We start from the raw sequence: 17,884 nt of genomic DNA, 5'->3' as shown, positions 1-17,884 counted from the left end.
CACATATATGAAGGCATAATTTTTATTCTTATAAACCATGCATTTTAGAGCACATGGACTGCTTTATCTCATTAAGGAGTCAGTTTAGAGTAGTAGATAGGGAAAGGACTTTGTAGAAAGACAGACTATGTGGCCTAACTTGAACACTAAGCAAATTGTAGGGACCTGAGAAAGACACCTAATATCTCTGAGTCATTTATGAGTATGGGGATAATACTTAACATTGGGTAGAAAATTTTTTTTGATTATGTATATAAAGGTTTTTGGACCTGTAATTGACATTCAATAAGTGATAGTAATTACTGCTTTAGTATAAGTTTTTAAACCACAAACCTAGGAAAATTAAGCCAGAATGAAACTTAATTTTTTAAATTAATACGTGTGTTTATCTTACTAGGACTCTTCCAAAAGCTTACTGTGGCTTTATAGGAAATAAAACCCTAAATAGTAAATAGTCTGTTCCTTGATCAACCTAGGAAACTGTTAAGTTTCCATCTGCTAATTATAAGTACTTATTTAAGAGAACTCTACATTTTCCTAGCCAAACACCAGACTTAATATTACCTTGCATCAGCCTCATTGACTAGGAAAGTAAAAAATTCTCTACATTCTTCTGAAAATAAGTAAGAGAGCCTGGAATTGTGTTGCTGTGAACCAGTGAGTTTGTCTACATTTATTCCTATAAAAATGAACAAGAGGAGAGGTGAAGAGAGTGGAAGAAAGAAGGGGAAAATGGAAAAAAAAAAAAGAAAATTGTTACAAAAGCAACAGATTACTGAGTGGAGAAAAGGTTTTACTAATTAGACCAGCACAAAACTTCAGTTATTATTTTAGATCATTAATAGTCAAATAAGTTAATGAAATCGATTATAAAAATGAGTTGTTCTAATTTTTCCTTAACTTTTTCTTATTTTTACAAAATTTTAAGTCCACAGAAGACTTGAATAAAACAATATAATGAACACTCATCTATTTTTTCCTGCATGTATCTGCTTTTGAACCCTTCAAAAGTAAGGTACCAGAGCTGTGGCATAAAAGGTAAAGCCGCCACCTGCAGTGCCACATCCCATATAGTGCTCCTTCAAGTCCTGGCTGCTCCACTTCCAATCCAGCTTCCTGCTAATGCACGTGGGAAAGCAGTGGAAAATGGCCCAAGTGCAGTGGAAGCTGGCCCAAGTGCTTGGGTTCCTGCACACACGTGGGAAATGTGGAAGAAACTCCTGGGTCCTGGCTTGGGATTGGCCCAGCTCTGGCCATTGCAGCCATTTGGGGAGTGAACCAGTGGATGGAAGTCCTCTCTCTCTTTCTCTCTCTTTGTTTCTGCCTCTCTGTAACTCTGCCTTACAAATACATAAATAAAAATTAAAAAAAAAAAAAAAAGCAAGGTGGAGCCGATGCAGTGGCATGGCAGGTTAAACTGCTGCCTGAAGTGCTTGCATCCCATATGGGCTCTGGTTCAAGTCCCTGCTGTTCTAATTCCAATCCAGCTCCCTGCTAATGGGCCTGGGAAAGCAGTAGATGAAGGCCCAAGTGCTTGGGCCCCTGCACCCACATGGGAGACTTGGAAGAAGCTCCTGGCTCCTGGCTTTGGTCTGATCCAGCAAACGGCCATGGGGAGTAAACCAACAGACTGAAGATCTCTTTCTCTCTCTCTCTTTTCTTTGTCTCTGTAACTCTGACTTTCAAATATATAAATAAACCTTAAAAAAAAAAAAGTAAGGTAAACACACCTAAATATTTCAGCATGCATCTGTTAAGAAAGTAAACATTTTTCTATGTATTGATAATATGATCACATTGGAGGCTTTTAACATTGATTACTATTATCTAATATATATTTTATATTCAAATTTCCCTGCTTTCAGACCAGTGCTGTGGCTCACTTGGTTAATCCTCCACCTGCAGTGCCCAGCATTCTATATGGGCGCCAGGTTCTAGTCCCGGTTGCTCCTCTTCCAGTCCAGCTCTCTGCTGTGGCCAGGGAAGGCAGTGGAGAATGGGCCAAGTGCTTGGGCCCTGCACCCGCATGGGAGACCAGGAGGAAGAACGTGGTTCCTGGCTTCGGAAAGGTGCAGCACTCCGGCTGTAGCGGCCATTTGGGGGGTGAACTAATGGAAGGAAGACCTTCTTCTCTGTCTCTCTCTCTCTCTCACTGTCTAACTCTGCCTGTCAAAATAAAAAAAAAATTTCCCTGCTTTCAAAATTATGTCTTTAAGGGCATTTAAGATTTAATCTGGGATCCAATCGAATATTACCTTGAGTAAGAAAGTTTTCCTTGCTTTCCTTCCTCCCTTTCATTTAGCAGTATAAAATGTTCTGTGATACTTTTCATTTATCGTCCATTGATGTAATTATAATTTTTGATGCTCAAATTATCTCACATTAATTAGTGGGGGCCTTTTCAAGTTGAATTCTTTGTTGTTTTGATTTTTTTTTTTTTTTTTTTTTTTTGGACAGGCAGAGTTAGACAGTGAGAGAGACAGAGAGAAAGGTCTTCCTTTTCGTTGGTTCACCCCCCAAGTGGCTGGTATCCACTGGCCGGTGCACTGCGCTGATCCGAAGCCAGGAGCCAGGTGTTTCCTCCTGGTCTCCCATGCGGGTGCAGGGCCCAAGGACCTGGGCCATCCTCCACTGCCTTCCCAGGCAACAGCAGAGAGCCGGACTGGAAGAGGAGCAACCAGGACAGAATCCAGTGCCCCGACCGGGACTAGAACCTGGGGTGCCGGCGCCGCAGGCGGAGGATTAGCCTATTGAGCCGTGGCACCGGCCTTTCCATTAGTTTTTGAGAACTTCCTGAGTTCAAGCTCTGCTTTTTAAATTTGGTCCCATTAATCTGAATGGTGAAAAGTTGTGTATCACTACATTTATTCTGTACCTAACCTAAATAAATTAAGTTATTGGGAAACAATTTAGAAAAATGGTTAGACTCAAAGAAAATGAAGTTAAGAATTACATGTATAATATATAATCTCCGCGGGGATTAACACCCTGGCCTGAAGTGCTGGCATGCCATATAGGCGCTGGTTTGAAACCCGGCTGCTTCACTTCCAATCCAGCTCTCTACTGTGTCCTGGGAAAGCAGCAAAAGATGGCCCAAGTCCTTGGGCCCCTGCACCCGCTTTGGAGACCCAGAAGAAACTCCTGGCTCCTAACTCCTGGCTCCTGGCTCCTGGCTTTGGGTCAGCACAGCTCTGGCCAAGTGGCCAACTGGGGAGTGAACTATTGGATGGAAGACCTCTCCCTCTCTCTCTCTCTTTCTTTCTCTCTCTCTTTCTCTCTCTTTCTGCCTCTCTGCTATCTGTGTAACTCTGACATTCAAATAAATAAATCTTTAAAAAAAGAAAAAGAAAATGAAGCTTTAAAAAAATACAATCTAGGCACATTCATAGCTAAGTAATTCATTCTCTGACCTTCAGTACTCTCATATCTAAACAAGAAATAAATATCATGTGCAACTCAATGGTTTGTTTGGAAAATTAAGTAATACATGAAAAGAATTAGCACAGGATCAACTATTACACACTTAACAAATGCTCACATTGTAAATTATTATAAATTATAGAGTGTGGTGGAATGAGATGGCCATGCCAAGATGGCAGCTGGCAACGGAAACTGCCTGGCAACAGGCTATGATTGGTTAGGGCATAGACCGCCCCTTGACCGGATTGGCTGCCTTGGCTATTTAAGTTGCTGTACCAACTGAAATAAATGAGTCTGCAGGCTGCTTGCCTCTGGTCTGCTTTCACCCGGCTGCTGGGGTCTGTGTGGTGACTCTGCACCTCTTGCCCCCACCACGCTCCTCCTCTCAGAACGAATCCACAGCAACAATAGGGAGGTCAATGGAAAAACACAATTTAGAACTATTGTTCTTTACTCTCTATGAACAGAAGGGATATATGTTTTATGGTAGATTTTTCACAGTCACTCTGTCCCAAAGAATATTTTTTCTTCATTTAGAAAAAAACAGTTTAGATCACTAGAACCTCAAAGTTAACATGTCAGGTTTTGATGTGATATTCTATATGATTCCATAAAATGTGTTTTTAATTGACAAGTGACATTATCTATTTTCATCATTTGGAGAAGCCATGACTCCACAAGAAAACTGGGTCATCTGAAGCAACAGTACCTTGGTTTGTTGTCACAGTGGTTTGATTTCCTAAGGGCTAAATCTTGTGGGAATTTTGGAATGTCTCCGAGGGATGACCAAATATTTTGTTTTAAAATTTATATATATTTCAGTACCCTTTGTACAAACAAGATGCACTGTAATTTTAGGGTTCACATAAGTCTGATCTAATATTTAAAGACAGTCTAGTAAACTAAATGGAAAAATATTTTTAAATATTCACTAAGTGGTATATATTATTTAATTCTTCATCTCCCAGTAGCCACCAGAAAAAGGCACCACAAAATGTACCAGAGAGCGAGATGGCACAATGGAAAAAACTGAGTACTAGAACAATGGAACAGTCAAGAAAAAAATGACAATGGTTCCCTTTTAAAAGAGTTTACTTAGTCCTTAAACTATTCCATAATAATTTTTAATCTTCAGGAATAAGATCAAAATTTGCATATAATATTTAGTGATGGCATGTAGGAAATCATGTGCATGATCAGATATATTTTAGTAGCACTAAAATGTAAAGTGGAAAATTCAATGAAAGATGAGACTTAAAGGGGAACAGGTATTGATGACCCATGAGAAAATCCTAGGTTCAGGGGGCACCAAGACCAGAAATAAGATATGAATCCAATAATTTGATAACTGTGTGGCAATGAAGATTAAACTTCTGCATACAAAAGGGGAAGACAAAATCCAAAATCTGCTTGAGAAAAGAATAATTATGAGACTTCTTAATTATATATGGAGTTTGAAAAAATGATAACATGCTAATTTGGGATAGATTTTCAAGGGAATCTTTGTTTCCAATTATAATAATTCATGGTGATTAAAAACAAAGAACCAAGACTCATCAGGAAGTTCTACTTAACTAACTGTATTTTATGTATAGGAATCAATTATGTATCTATCAACAGTATAATGAATACATATATTTTTGAATAATCACATCATTAAATACTTACAGAAAATATAGTCAGTTAAATAAAGCTATAATTGTTACAAATAAATATTCTATTAACAAAGTTATGGTAAGGGATATATTAAACTAGGAACAAAACAAATTATAGCATCATATGTTTATACAAAGTTTGAAATCATACAAAACAAACCTATTCATCATATGTGGACATACCCATAAGTTGTTATAAATACAAATTCATAAGAATGCCAAACACAAAATTCAATTCAGGATAGTGCATTACTTAGGAATATAGTAAGGGCAAAATTAGACCAGTAAAGATCTGAAGGTTATTTTAAATTTATTTTTAAAATTTTGGATTAACATAAAATGCCTGTATACTTTGTGCACTATTATGAAATATTTTAACAGATACATATAGCATAAACCAATCACTCCAGGCAATGAGCCCTTCCATTTCCATTACTGCAGACTGTAGTTGCTCTACTCGTTTGTGGACACCAGAATCCATTACCTCTACCAGACTCCATTTTGGGACACATTGTCTGGTCATTTCCCAACCCCTTATCATACTCAGCCTCCAGTAATCACTAAATTAGATTCATATCAACTAACAAACATATACAAGTTCACACAAATGTGTATCTATAAAATGATCTAGAATTCCACCTTTTTGTTTCAACTGTCAGAATTTAATTTTTATGGCTCTGTAATATTCTATGGTGTATATATCCCATAGTTTCTTATCCATTCACCATAATGAACATTTAGATTAATTTTATAACTTTGTAATTATAAAGAGTGCTACAATAAACATGGAGTGTGGCTATCTCTTTGATAGACTAATTTCATTCCTTTGGATTCATTCCCAGAAGTGCAATAGCTGTATCATATGGGACATGTGCTTTTACTTTTTTGAAGAACCTTCATATTCTCCACAATGGCAAATTAATTTTCATTCCCACCAACAATGTATTAGGTTTCCCTTTTATCCACAACCTCATCAGCACTGGTGATGCCCTTAACCTATGGTTAAATCAGCAATAATTAGCAATTGAAAACACTGCTGTAAATCTTTTTGGAAATACTTAGAATCATGGGATCTTTAGTCTTCTGTATTACTTTTTGAACCTATACATGTAATATGAAGAGTGAACCAGAGCAAGGAAAGACATAATGTTGACACTTGTATGGTGTGCTATGGTAGGTGTAGAAGTGTGGTTAATGTATAGGTGTCTGATTGTATGTATTAATGGTTTGACCAAAGAAAGACAAATGAAAAACAAAAAACAATCTTCTCTTTCTCAATCCAAAATACTTGCTGAGAGTTCTGGAAAATTTCACAGATGTTCCCTGAAATTAAAAAAAAAAAATGCTTAACTAAATTACTCTTTCTTCCGATGGTTTGATCAGTTTTTTTCTTCTTCTTTTGGATATATTCCCCTTTTCTGACAAGATAATAGGCACTGTTTTTGGATTTTATTAGATGGGTTTTATTAGTGGAAAAAGTTTTAGGGTTTCTATATAACGGAGAAAATGATCCCTTCTTGGCTAAATGCATATTGTACTGACCAAGTAGTCTCACACCTTCTGAAAAGGCCTAAGAAAAGTTTTCTAAGTGTTTGAGAGTGTTGTTTGGGACAAGATATCAATCAAGTCACTTTGTGTTTGGTCCCAAGTCTCTTCTACGGCTAAAGAGCAGTAATATCAATATCTGCAAGATGAGGTGGCTCCTCATGACCCCAGAAAATGCCAGTCAATGTGAAACCTAAAACAATTGCTTGCTGACTTAGACCACAAAAAAGTCTTTTTTTTTTCAATTTTGAATGGAATAAACACTATTCTGTTGAGTATGAGAGCATATGTTACTCAGCACTATTAAGTAATTATTGCATTTAAGTTTTCCACTAATGGACTATAAACACAATTTACAATTTACTATAATTGATACTTTTAATCTATTTTATTTATGCCACTAATGACTTAGTTACAAAATAACTTCCAAATGAGAAATATAATCATTGTTAAGGTTTACTTATATCATTCTAGAAGCTTTAAAGAAAACTATCATAATATGCTATTTTAAGAAGTGTGCAGGGGCCAGCATTGTGGCATAGCGGGTAAAGCCACCACCTGCAGTGTCAGCATCCCATATGAGCGCCCATTCAAGTCCTGGCTGCTCTACTTCTGATCCAGCTCTCTGCTATGGCCTGGGAAAGCAGTAGGAGCTGGCCCAAGTCCTTGGGACCCTGCACCTATGTGGGAGAACCAGAGGAAGCTCCTGGATCCTGGCTTCAGATCAGCACAGCTCCAGAAGTTGCAGCCATCTGGGGAGTGAACTGGTAGATAGATCTCTCTCTCTTTCTCTCTCTCTCCCTCTCTCTCCCTCTGCCTCTGTAACTCTGACTTTCAAATAAATACATCTTAAAAAAAGAAGAAGAATTTAAATTGTTGAGATGTTAATAAGTGACTAAGATATCCAGATGATGGTCTGTTATTCCCAGTCTAATGCTTGTGAGACTGCCAGTCATCAAGACTCTCACACAGCAGGCAGGAAAAGGGCACACTTCCAATATGTTTATGAGCTTCATGCAGACTTATTGCCTGCATGTTGTTCAAGGCCAACAAATAAAATCTGTCAGCCCTGGGTTACATTTCTAATTAAAGTTTTAAATACTATCTAAAAAGCACACATTTAAAAGTCTACATTTGTTTTACTCTCACTCAAATATTATTCTAGCATTAAAATGCAACTTTCATATGCCCAAGATCTTAGAATGACCAACAGTCTCAAAATGTAAACGAAGTTTTATGAGAAAATTTAACTAGCCAATTTAAATCTCAGTAAAATATGTTACTCTATCTAAGAGGCAAGTTTCTACACTATTAGTTATTATTTTTTCATTCAGATCATTGAAATCAAATTTAGGCTTGAGAAATTAATTTTAAAAATCAAATGTAGTTTATTTTAGTAACTTGCTTTTAGCTGTTCTAATATTTATTTTTACATTTTTTTTAATTTACTTATTTAATGTATTTGAAATGCAGAGAGACAGAGACAGAGAGTTCCTATCCATTGGTTCATTCCTGAGCCATCTGCAACAACCAGGGCTGGGCCAGGCAGAAGCCAGCATCCAGAAAATCAGTTCAGGTCTCACACATCTGTGGCAGGGAGCCAAGTACCTGGATTCTCCAGGTGCACATTAGTGAAAAGTTGGAATAAGGAGTGAAGCTAGGACTTGAAACCAGGCACTTGATTTGGGAGGTAGGCATCTCGAGCAGTGATACAACCACTCACTCCATCTATCCTAAAAATATAATAATCATAATCATAATCATACTAATCACAAAATCTAAAATATCCTCTATCCTGTCAACTGCTTATATATAACATGATCATGTCTTAGCATCCCCAGATTTGCATCACCAAGAGATGAATCAGTCAGCATCAATGTGTAAATAATTTTACTTTTCTGTCTGCTTGGAATTTGGCCTCTGAGAACTGTGCCATGCTCTCAACTTTCCGTGTTATTCAATTCGTAGTCTAATTTGTAGTCTAAAGTCTAACTTGCTTTGCCTTTTTTCTGTTTTGCTCTTCATGCTGCTCTTTCACTTTTCTTACCCATCCTCCTCTTACTTCCTTTTACCATAATCTTTATATATTTTTTCTGAAATTCCTTTCTACTTTAAACATTTATCACTACATTCCCATTTTTTTTTGTTTTAAAAATATTTTTTAAAAAAGTTTTTTGAAAAAGTTTTTTTTTTTTTTTTTTAAAGTTTTTAAGGCTGGCGCCATGGCTCAATAGGCTAATCCTCCACCTTGCGGCGCTGGCACACCAGGTTCTAGTCCTGGTCAGGGCGCCGGATTCTGTCCCGGTTGCCCCTCTTCCAGGCCAGCTCTCTGCTGTGGCCAGGGAGTGCAGTGGAGGATGGCCCAAGTGCTTGGGCCCTGCACCCCATGGGAGACCAGGAGAAGCACCTGGCTCCTGCCATCAGATCAGCGCGGTGTGCCGGCCGCAGCACGCCGGCCATGGCAGCCATTGGAGGGTGAACCAACGGCAAAGGAAGACCTTTCTCTCTCTCTCTCTCTCTCACTGTTCACTCTGCCTGTCAAAAATAAAAAGAAAAAAAAAATTCATTTTACTTTTTTTCAAGGCATAAATATAGGCAACTGAAATAGAATTCTTTTACCACAAATTATTACTTAAAATGACATTTGTAGTACCCCCAGAACAAGAAAATAAAATTTCTTTTGCTCCAAGATATCCAAGGACATCATATCTAGCAATCTTCATCACCATTTTCTACCATCCTTCTAGTTTTCAAGTGCTTATATTCAATAACAACTCTCTGGAGGAAAGAGAACATAAAATGATCAATTTCCTTAAAGACTACTCTTATCCTTCCAAAAACCAAATGATCCAGTCATTTGTACAGACCAGATAATACAATATTTTTAGTCCTCTTTAAAAATATTTAATTCTAAAATATTTATATGAATGGAGCATAAAACTGATTCCTAAACTTAACAGATTACACAACAATGTCAACAGCAATGCAGACCAAAAACATTAATGAAAAAAAGCTTCATAAAATGATATTCAGAAAATAATTGACATCATGTTAAAAGATTAATGTGGGATTAACGCCAAAAATGTACAGATAGGTCAATATTTATCATGGTGTGCAATTCGGGACATGCTCAAGCCAACTTACCTCGAACGGTAGAGTTAGAAACATACCAGGGGATTCCAATTCAATTCCATCAAGGTGGCATGTACCAATGCCATCTCACTAGTCCCAGTGATCAATTTCTGTTCACAGTTGATCATAATGATAGGACTAAGAACCAAAGGGATCACATAAACAAGAATAGTGTCTGCAAATACTAGCTGATAGAATCAAAAAGGGAGAGAATGATCCAACATGGGAAGTGAGATACACAGCAGACCCATAGAATAGCAGATGTCCTAAACAGCACTCTGGCCTCAGAATCAGCCCTTAAGGCATGCGGATCTGGCTGAAAAGCCCATGAGAGTATTTCAGGCATGGAAAGCCAAGACACTCTGGCAAAAAAAAAAAAAAAAAAAAAACAACCACCTAAATGAAAGATCTCTGCGAGTGAGATCCCAGTGGAAAGAACAGGTCATCAAAGAAGGAGGTACCTTCTCTGAAGGGAGGAGAGAACTTCCACTTTGACCATGGCCTTGTCTAAATATGATCAGAGTCAGTGAACTCAGGGGGCTTCCATAGCCTTGGCAGCTCATGACAAGAGCCTAGGTTGATTACTGAGGCCATAAACAAGAGTGTCAATTTGCTAAGTCAACAACAGGAGTCACTGTGCACTTACTCCTCATGTAGGAGTTCTGTCCTTAGTGTGCTGTACATTGAGATTTAATGCTATAACTAGTACTCAAACAGTATTTTTCACTTTATGTTTCTGTGTGGGAGCAAACTGTTGAAATCTTTACTTAATGTATGCTAAACTGATCTTCTGTATATAAAGAGAATTGAAAATGATCATGATGTGAATGGAAGGGGAGAGGGAGTGAGAAAGGGGAGAGTTGTGGGTGGGAGGGACGTTATGGGGGGGAAGCCATTGTAATCCATAAGCTGTACTTTGGAAATTTATATTCATTAAATAAAAGTTAAAAAAATATTTATCATGGTGATAACCCAAAAAGAAAAATCCTTTCATAGTCTCTTAAAAATACTAATGAGGCATCTGATAAAATTCAACAACTATTTTAGTTTTTTCTTAAATCACACAGTGAAAACTTCCTGAACATGAAAATAGTATATCTTTTATCCAAATCCAGCATCTTCCTTAATGGGAAAATACCAAAAGTATTGACACTAAAATTAAAAGTCAAGATTTAAATATTAAAGAGTCTAGTTTATGCTGCTATTGTGCTATTTTGTACATATATGAATGACTTCAAAAAGTTCATAAGAAATGGATTAAACGATGAGTATTTTGGTGCAAACATTTTTGAAATTCATGCATGGTTTTTTCATAGTATGGATTTTTCATTAACATTTTGAGTATCACTCATGTATTCAGAAATTAAAATTTGGTTATAAAGAGAAGCCTATAGCATGAGAAGTTTACCCTCCTTGTCTAATATAATGCTTGGGATCTGAATTACATTTGTTTTATATTGAGGTAATCACTCTATTTTTTTCTTTTGAAAGGACATTTGCCTGTTTTTGTTAAGTCAAAAACATTACATTGGTTAACACTCATTCCTCGTGTCACTCATAAACTAAAGCCATTACAGGTACCATGGCAGAAAGAGGCTTAATTTAGAAATTAGAAATTCTTCAAATGTGAAGCTCTACAGATTAAGAATAGAAAAATTAGAGAAACAGTCACTGACCACACTGGCCTGGATGCAAAAGCCTGAAGTTGTGACCAAATCCAAGGAGTTGTGCACATCTATCAAGAAATGCACTGAGCATGTCGAAGGAAACTGCTTTCTGTGTGAACACTGGCTTGCTCTGCTTGTGCACACCGAGCCAGGGTTGCTCAGCAGGCCAGGGATTCAGGAGAAACCTTAACTCAGAACAGTAAGAGGATAAAAACTTGCTGAGGTCTGTTTGTACCACTTCATCCTTATCATGTCTGACCGTCATAGCCATTCAAATCAATTTCCCTTGTTTCGCTTACCTCTTCCAAACTGTGCAGGGTTCCTATCTTCGACCAAGTCTAACAAGATTCCATAGAATAAAGAGGAATCTGGGAAATAGTTTCCAGATTTAGACAGTAGCAGTAATGCCAATTTAACAAAAGATGATATAGTATACCTTTATAAGTATATGTAGTAAACGTTATTTTACTCTTATTTTAAATCTATTAGTTCATTTTTCAAATTTGGAATGATAAAAAATTTTTTCAACTTCTCATCTTTTCCTTTCTCATTCTGTAAGTGAATAACATTTCCCATTATTAGACATATAAATTTATACTTATTTCTTCATGTCCATCTCCATAATTCCTTTCATCTTTTTTCTAAATAAAATTAATTCAAAATTCAGGATTTTGTTATTGCTTCCCAGCTACTTGTTTAATTGAGGTTCACCTGCAAGCAATTTCCTCAACCAGGACTTTTGTGAGAAATAACCCTTGAGTACTAGCATAACCAAAAAAAAAAAAAACCTATTAAAATTTCACTTGAAGTATGACTTAGCTGTGTATATCATTCCCTTACCTTGCCTATGACATAGACATTGCTTCATTGTCTTCTAGTTCTGAAAATTACAAAAGAAAAATAAGAGATCTTGTTGATCTGTTTTACACTCTGCTAAGTTACTTGAAATTTTGGTCTACCTTTGCCAACAATTCTGTACATTTCAAGGAGCAATCACCTTACCAAATTGTATCTCAGTATTAGCCATTATAATTCAAATCTCCCTAGCACATTGCACCCCTTTTCAAGGGTGTAGATCCAAGCTTTCTTTCATCTCAAGAGTTTCTTTTAAATTATATGTTTCCCTACTCTGTTCTATTATTTTGACTTTCTTCTTAAGGAACTCCAATTATGTACATTTGATCTCCTTTGCTTTTTTTTTTTTCTATATCCAACTGTTTCCTTCCCTTCCTTTTGACTCCTCTATATTTCTATCTTATTTTGGTAACTTTTCTTATTTATATCTCAGATCTCTTCCAGTGCTATTCCTTATGCGCCTTCCAATTTTGTCTTTAGTAATTTTTTTGTTCTTGCTTTTTCCTGTGTTCTGACAATTTACATTTCATTTTCTCTAAAATTTTCCCTAAAATCTTGTTTTTCACATTAAGGTCTTCCTTCATTCTTCATTAATTTTCTTTTTTTACTCATTTATTCATGATAAAATATTTGGCTAGGCCTTTCCTCTGTCCCTTCTCATTTTGTTTCATATTCATTAGGAACATTTTTTTCAACTTTGTTTCTTCTAATATTTGGTGTCAATATTGGGCCAACTCCAATTTCACTTTTTACTATGGGATAAACTAGGTGGTCTTTGTTCAACTATGGCAGGAGTCTCTGAAGAGAGTGTACTTTACTGATATTTCTGTGATTTAGCATCATGTATCCTTTATTCTACTTTGCACATTTCTTTTATTCACTGTGCCCCATTTGTCTTTTCAGCTTTTATGGTCCTCCTTAGGTCCCACAGCTCTGTTTCTTCTTGGCCTTTCTTCAGAGCTGCTGCACCTGGGCCACTTTGCTACTTTCCCCATGTAGCACCTACTCCTTTTCAGTCTACCCAGTGGCTGTGCTAACCGTAGCTCCTTTTAACTGCCTTTACACTTGGAAAAAAACACATATATTCATATTCCAATAATCATATAAGATGAAATCGCAGTTTTAAAATTCACCTTATAGCTTTATAAATTATATTGAATGAAAATGAGAAACAATTGCATATTTACCTTTGAAATTCAATTGTTTAAAAAGAATGTCTTTACTTTCAATACCCTATGAAAAAATTTCATTGCATATATGTATTTTTCATCCTCATATCTTCTTTTTTTAAAAAATTTATTTGACAAGTAGAGTTATAGACAGAGAGAGAGAGAGAGAGAGAGAGAGAGACAGAAAGGTTTTCCTTCCGTTGGTTCACTCCCCAAATGGCCGCTACGGCTGGCGCTGCGCCAATCCGAAGTCAGGAGCCAGGTGTTTCTCCTGGTCTCCCATGGGGTGCAGGTTCCAAGCACTTGGGCCATCCTCCACTGCCCTCCTGGGCCACAGCAGAGAGCTGGACTGGAAGAGGGGCAGCTGGGACTAGAACCTGGTACCCATATGGGACGCTGGCGCCGCAGGCGGAGGATTAACCAAGTGAGCCACGGCACCGGCCCCCCTAATATCTTCTTGAAATATATCTTATAAACAGTTTTCTATTCCACTGACAAGATTCTTCCTTCATAGACATTGATTGTATTTTACTGAATTGATGCATTAGGAAAAGACAGCAACAGATCAAGGGTGATTAATCACTAGCTGAAGGCAAAATGTGAACTGAGGATCTCTCTGGTGTCATTTAAATAATCTCTTTTTCCTTTATTAGGAATGTGGAAAAGTGCTGTAGTTGAGAATTAGAAATTAATTACAAGGGTATTTGGTATAGCAGTTAAGATATTGGAGTGGTGGCTGGTGTTGTGGTACAGTGGGTTAAGGTGCCACCTGCAACACCAGCATCCTTTATGGGCACATCCTTTAAGTTCCAGCCCAGGCTGTTCCACTTTCTATCCCAACTCCTGCAAATGCTTCCAGGAAAGACAGCCCAAGTCCGCGGGGCTCTCCATGTAAGAGACCCAGATAGAGTTCCAAACTCTGGCTTTGGAGTGGCTTAGCACTGGCCATTGTGGCCGATTAGGGGGTGAACCAGTAGAAGGAAGATCTCTCTCTCTCTCTCTCTCTCTCTCTCTTCCTGTAACTCTGCCTTTAAATAATTAAATAAATCTGTAAAATATACTAGAGTGTCTTGGTTCAAGTTTTGGCTCCTTTACTTCCAACTCAGTTACCTGCTAGTGTTCACCCCGGGAGGTAACAGGTAATGGGTTAAGTAATTGGGTCCCTACTATTAAAGTGGGAGACTTAAATTGAATTCTAGATTCTTGACTTCAACATGACTCAGTCCAGATGTTACAGGTATTTGTGGAGTTTACCAGTGGCTGGAATATTTCTCTCCACTGTCTTTCTGTCTGCTTCTATGCCTTTTGAATAATGTAAAAATAAACAAATAAAAAATTTTAACTAAATTAAAAGAGATCTAGAGTTCAAGAGAAGTTTGTGTGGTCAAACCCTGCAGGTGAAGATAATTGAGATTTATGCTGCACAAGCTAGGCTGACACAATGGAATGCAATGAATCACTACATTTTGCCAAAATATCCTGCAGATGTGGCCTACCATTTCCAGTAAAGGATAAAATTTCCCTCATCAAATATAGAGCAGCAGAAGATACCAAAGTACCTGAGTCCTTGTCATCTCCATGGCAGAACTGACTTCAACCTGTCCTAGCCCAGGTCATTGCAGTTATTTGGAGAGTGAACCAGCAGATGTAAGATCCTCTCTCTCTCTCTCTCTCTCTCCACCCTACTGTCTTTTCTTTTTCTTTTTTTTTTTTTTTTTTTTGGCAGGCAGAGTGGACAGTGAGAAAGAGAGACAGAGAGAAAGGTCTTCCTTTTTTGCCTTTGGTTCACCCTCCAATGGCCGCCGCAGCCGGCACACTGCGGCTGGCGCACCGCGCTGATCTGATGGCAGGAGCCAGGTACTTTTCCTGGTCTCCCATGGGGTGCAGGGCCCAAGCACTTGGGCCATCCTCCACTGAACTCCCTGGCCACAGCAGAGAGCTGGCCTGGAAGAGGGGCAGCCGGGACAGAATCCAGCACCCCGACCGGGACTAGAACCCAGTGTGCCGGCGCCACAAGGCGGAGGATTAGCCTAGTGAGCCACGGCGCGGGCTCACCCTACTGTCTTTCATGCAAATAATAAATCTTTAAAAAAAACTACATTCATAGATATTTGTGAAATCTGCATGTAACACAAAAAGTCACAGAAATTTTAATAAGTTAAGGTAATAATTTAAGTAAATAAATGATACAGTAATATATATCAAGTACATACTAATAAAATATATATAATAATTAAAGTAAATAACAGATACAATAATATATATTAGGTACATACTAATACAAATATATATCAGGTACATCCTGATATATATCCAATGAGGCTGGAGTAGCTATATTAACACCAGGCAAATAAACTTCAAAGTAAAAAGCACTGTCATGGATACAAAGAAAAACACAATGATTAAAAAATTTCAGTTTATCAGTATAAAACAAAAATTACAAACTTGAATATACCAGATAACATATCTATAAAATATATAAGGATAAAACTTAACAGGCCTATAAAAAACACTAGAAGAACCTAATGTCACTATGGACTTTAACATATTTCTGTACATAATTTGTATTTATTACAAGAGAAAAATAGACAAAACCCAAAAATCATGATAAATTTAAACTAGTAGATATATATGGAAACTTGCAACAGTTAGAGAAAACATTATTTTTTAAAACTCTCAAGGAACAGTTACAAAACTTGATGACAGCAGTCAGTGTTGTGGTGATGGAGGTTAACCTTCCCATCAGCATCCCATATAAACTTGGGTTCAAATCTCGACTGCTTGGCTTGCAATCCTTCTCCCTGCTAATGTGCCTGGAGAGCAGAAGATGTCCCAAGTGCTTATGCCCCTGCAACACACATGGGAGACACAGATGGAGTTGTCAACTGGTGGCTTAGAACTGACCCAGACCTGGCTGTTAAGATCCTGTGGGGAGTGAGTCAGCAGATGGAAGATGTCCCTCTCTTTGTCTGTCTCTTTCTCTCCCTCCTCTCTCTCTCACTCTGCCTTTCAAATAAAGAAGTAAATAAATCTTTAAAAAAAAAAAAAAACTTGATGACAGTCTATCAACGAAAATAGTTTCAACACATTTTTTTTTTTTTAAAGATTTATTTATTTATTTGAAAGTCAGAGTTACACAGAGAGAGAAGGAGAGGTAGAGAGAGAGAGAGAGGTCTTCCATCCACTGGTTTACTACTCAATTGGCTGCAATGGTCAGAGCTGCGCAAAACCAAAGCCAGGAGCCAGGAGCTTCTTCCAGGTCTCTCACATAGATGCAGGAACCCAAGGACTTGGGTCACCTTCTACTGCTTTCTCAGGCCATAGCAGAGAATGGATTGGAAGAAGAGCAGCCAGGACTCCAACTGGCGCCCATATGGAATGCTGGCACTGCAAGCAGCAGCTTTACCCACTATGCCACAGTGCCAGCCCCAACACATTTTAAAAAATTCAGAGTGTCTACACACAAGGTAAAGTTGGATTCTAATAACCAAGATATTCTCTCTCTCTTTCTCTCTCTCTCTCACACACACACACACACACACACACACACATATTTAGAAACCGATAAGCATGTTTCAAAGAAACTCTTGTGTCAAAGGAAAAACAACTAGGCTACTTAGTAAACTTCATGAAGAAAATCTTTCACAGGAAATTCCAGGCTCTACTGTTTTCTCTTTCTTTGGGGGAAAATTATGTACCTGATATGTGAATCACTATTCTTATCTATGAAATAAGGATAATAATACTACTTACATTATAAAGTGATTATGAGGTTTAAACAAGTTATTGCATAAAAAGTGGTTTCAAGAGAGTGGCACACATTAATCACTTTCTATTACTGTCATTGAGAAATCTTAATGCTAGTAAGTGACAACAGTATGGGGAAAAAAAGCATAAGCTAATTTCTTCTGTTAACACAGATGTAAAAGTCCCAAGCAAAACATAGGAAAAGACTATCATAACACCATGAGTGTAGATTGAAAATTCAACTTCACAAAATTATGGGTTACAATATTGCAAAGAAAAGACCAGGATAGACCTGTTGCAGTTTCTGGAATCTGACTACTCAATTCAGTCTGTCCAGTTCCTGCCTGTAATTTACTGACATCTGGTGAGAGTTATCCACTCTGGCCCTAATTCAAATGGTAATGCATAGTACAAATTAAATGCTTAACAGATGCACATTGAATCAAATCTGAGTTAGCTGTCCTTACTTCCTAATGCTGGCCATAATACACTCCTTCAACTGTTTGGATTTTTAATTAATAACAATAGCATGAATAGAATTATTATGATAGGCTGCATTGTGCTAAAGCTTTCAAATATAACATCCATTTAATCCTTAGAACACTCTTTTAAGGAGGGTATTACAATCATTTAATTTTATAGGTCAATAAACTGTGGTACAAAGTGATCAAATAATTTACCTAAACTCACACAG

The 17,884-nt window shown here is 37.4% G+C and overlaps 1 long non-coding RNA gene across 21 annotated transcripts in view; it reads right to left on the bottom strand.

Moving 5' to 3' along the window:
* Positions 1-17,884, bottom strand: part of LOC103350106 (uncharacterized) — a 271,720-nt gene that overhangs the window by 164,011 nt on the left and 89,825 nt on the right. For 5 of the 21 annotated variants that reach the window (XR_016237145.1, XR_016237135.1, XR_518161.5 and 2 more), the window contains 3 exons: positions 12,260-12,299; positions 11,719-11,787; positions 4,985-6,398 (listed from right to left, as the gene is read on the bottom strand). The exons of 8 other annotated variants lie outside the window; for them this stretch is intronic. This is a non-coding gene — a long non-coding RNA (uncharacterized LOC103350106). Of the gene's footprint in view, positions 1-4,984; positions 6,399-11,718; positions 11,788-12,259; positions 12,300-15,141; positions 16,292-17,884 lie in introns of those variants that run through there. 8 more of the 21 variants (XR_016237149.1, XR_016237136.1, XR_518162.5 and 5 more) reach the window with 3 other exon arrangements.

The sequence above is a fragment of the Oryctolagus cuniculus genome, chromosome 7 (assembly GCF_051225735.1).
Source record: "Oryctolagus cuniculus isolate XC-2025 breed Fujian yellow rabbit chromosome 7, ASM5122573v1, whole genome shotgun sequence".
Classification (NCBI taxonomy): domain Eukaryota; kingdom Metazoa; phylum Chordata; class Mammalia; order Lagomorpha; family Leporidae; genus Oryctolagus; species Oryctolagus cuniculus.
Note: the sequence above shows the minus strand (reverse complement) of the source record. Positions and strands in the feature narration are given on the sequence as shown.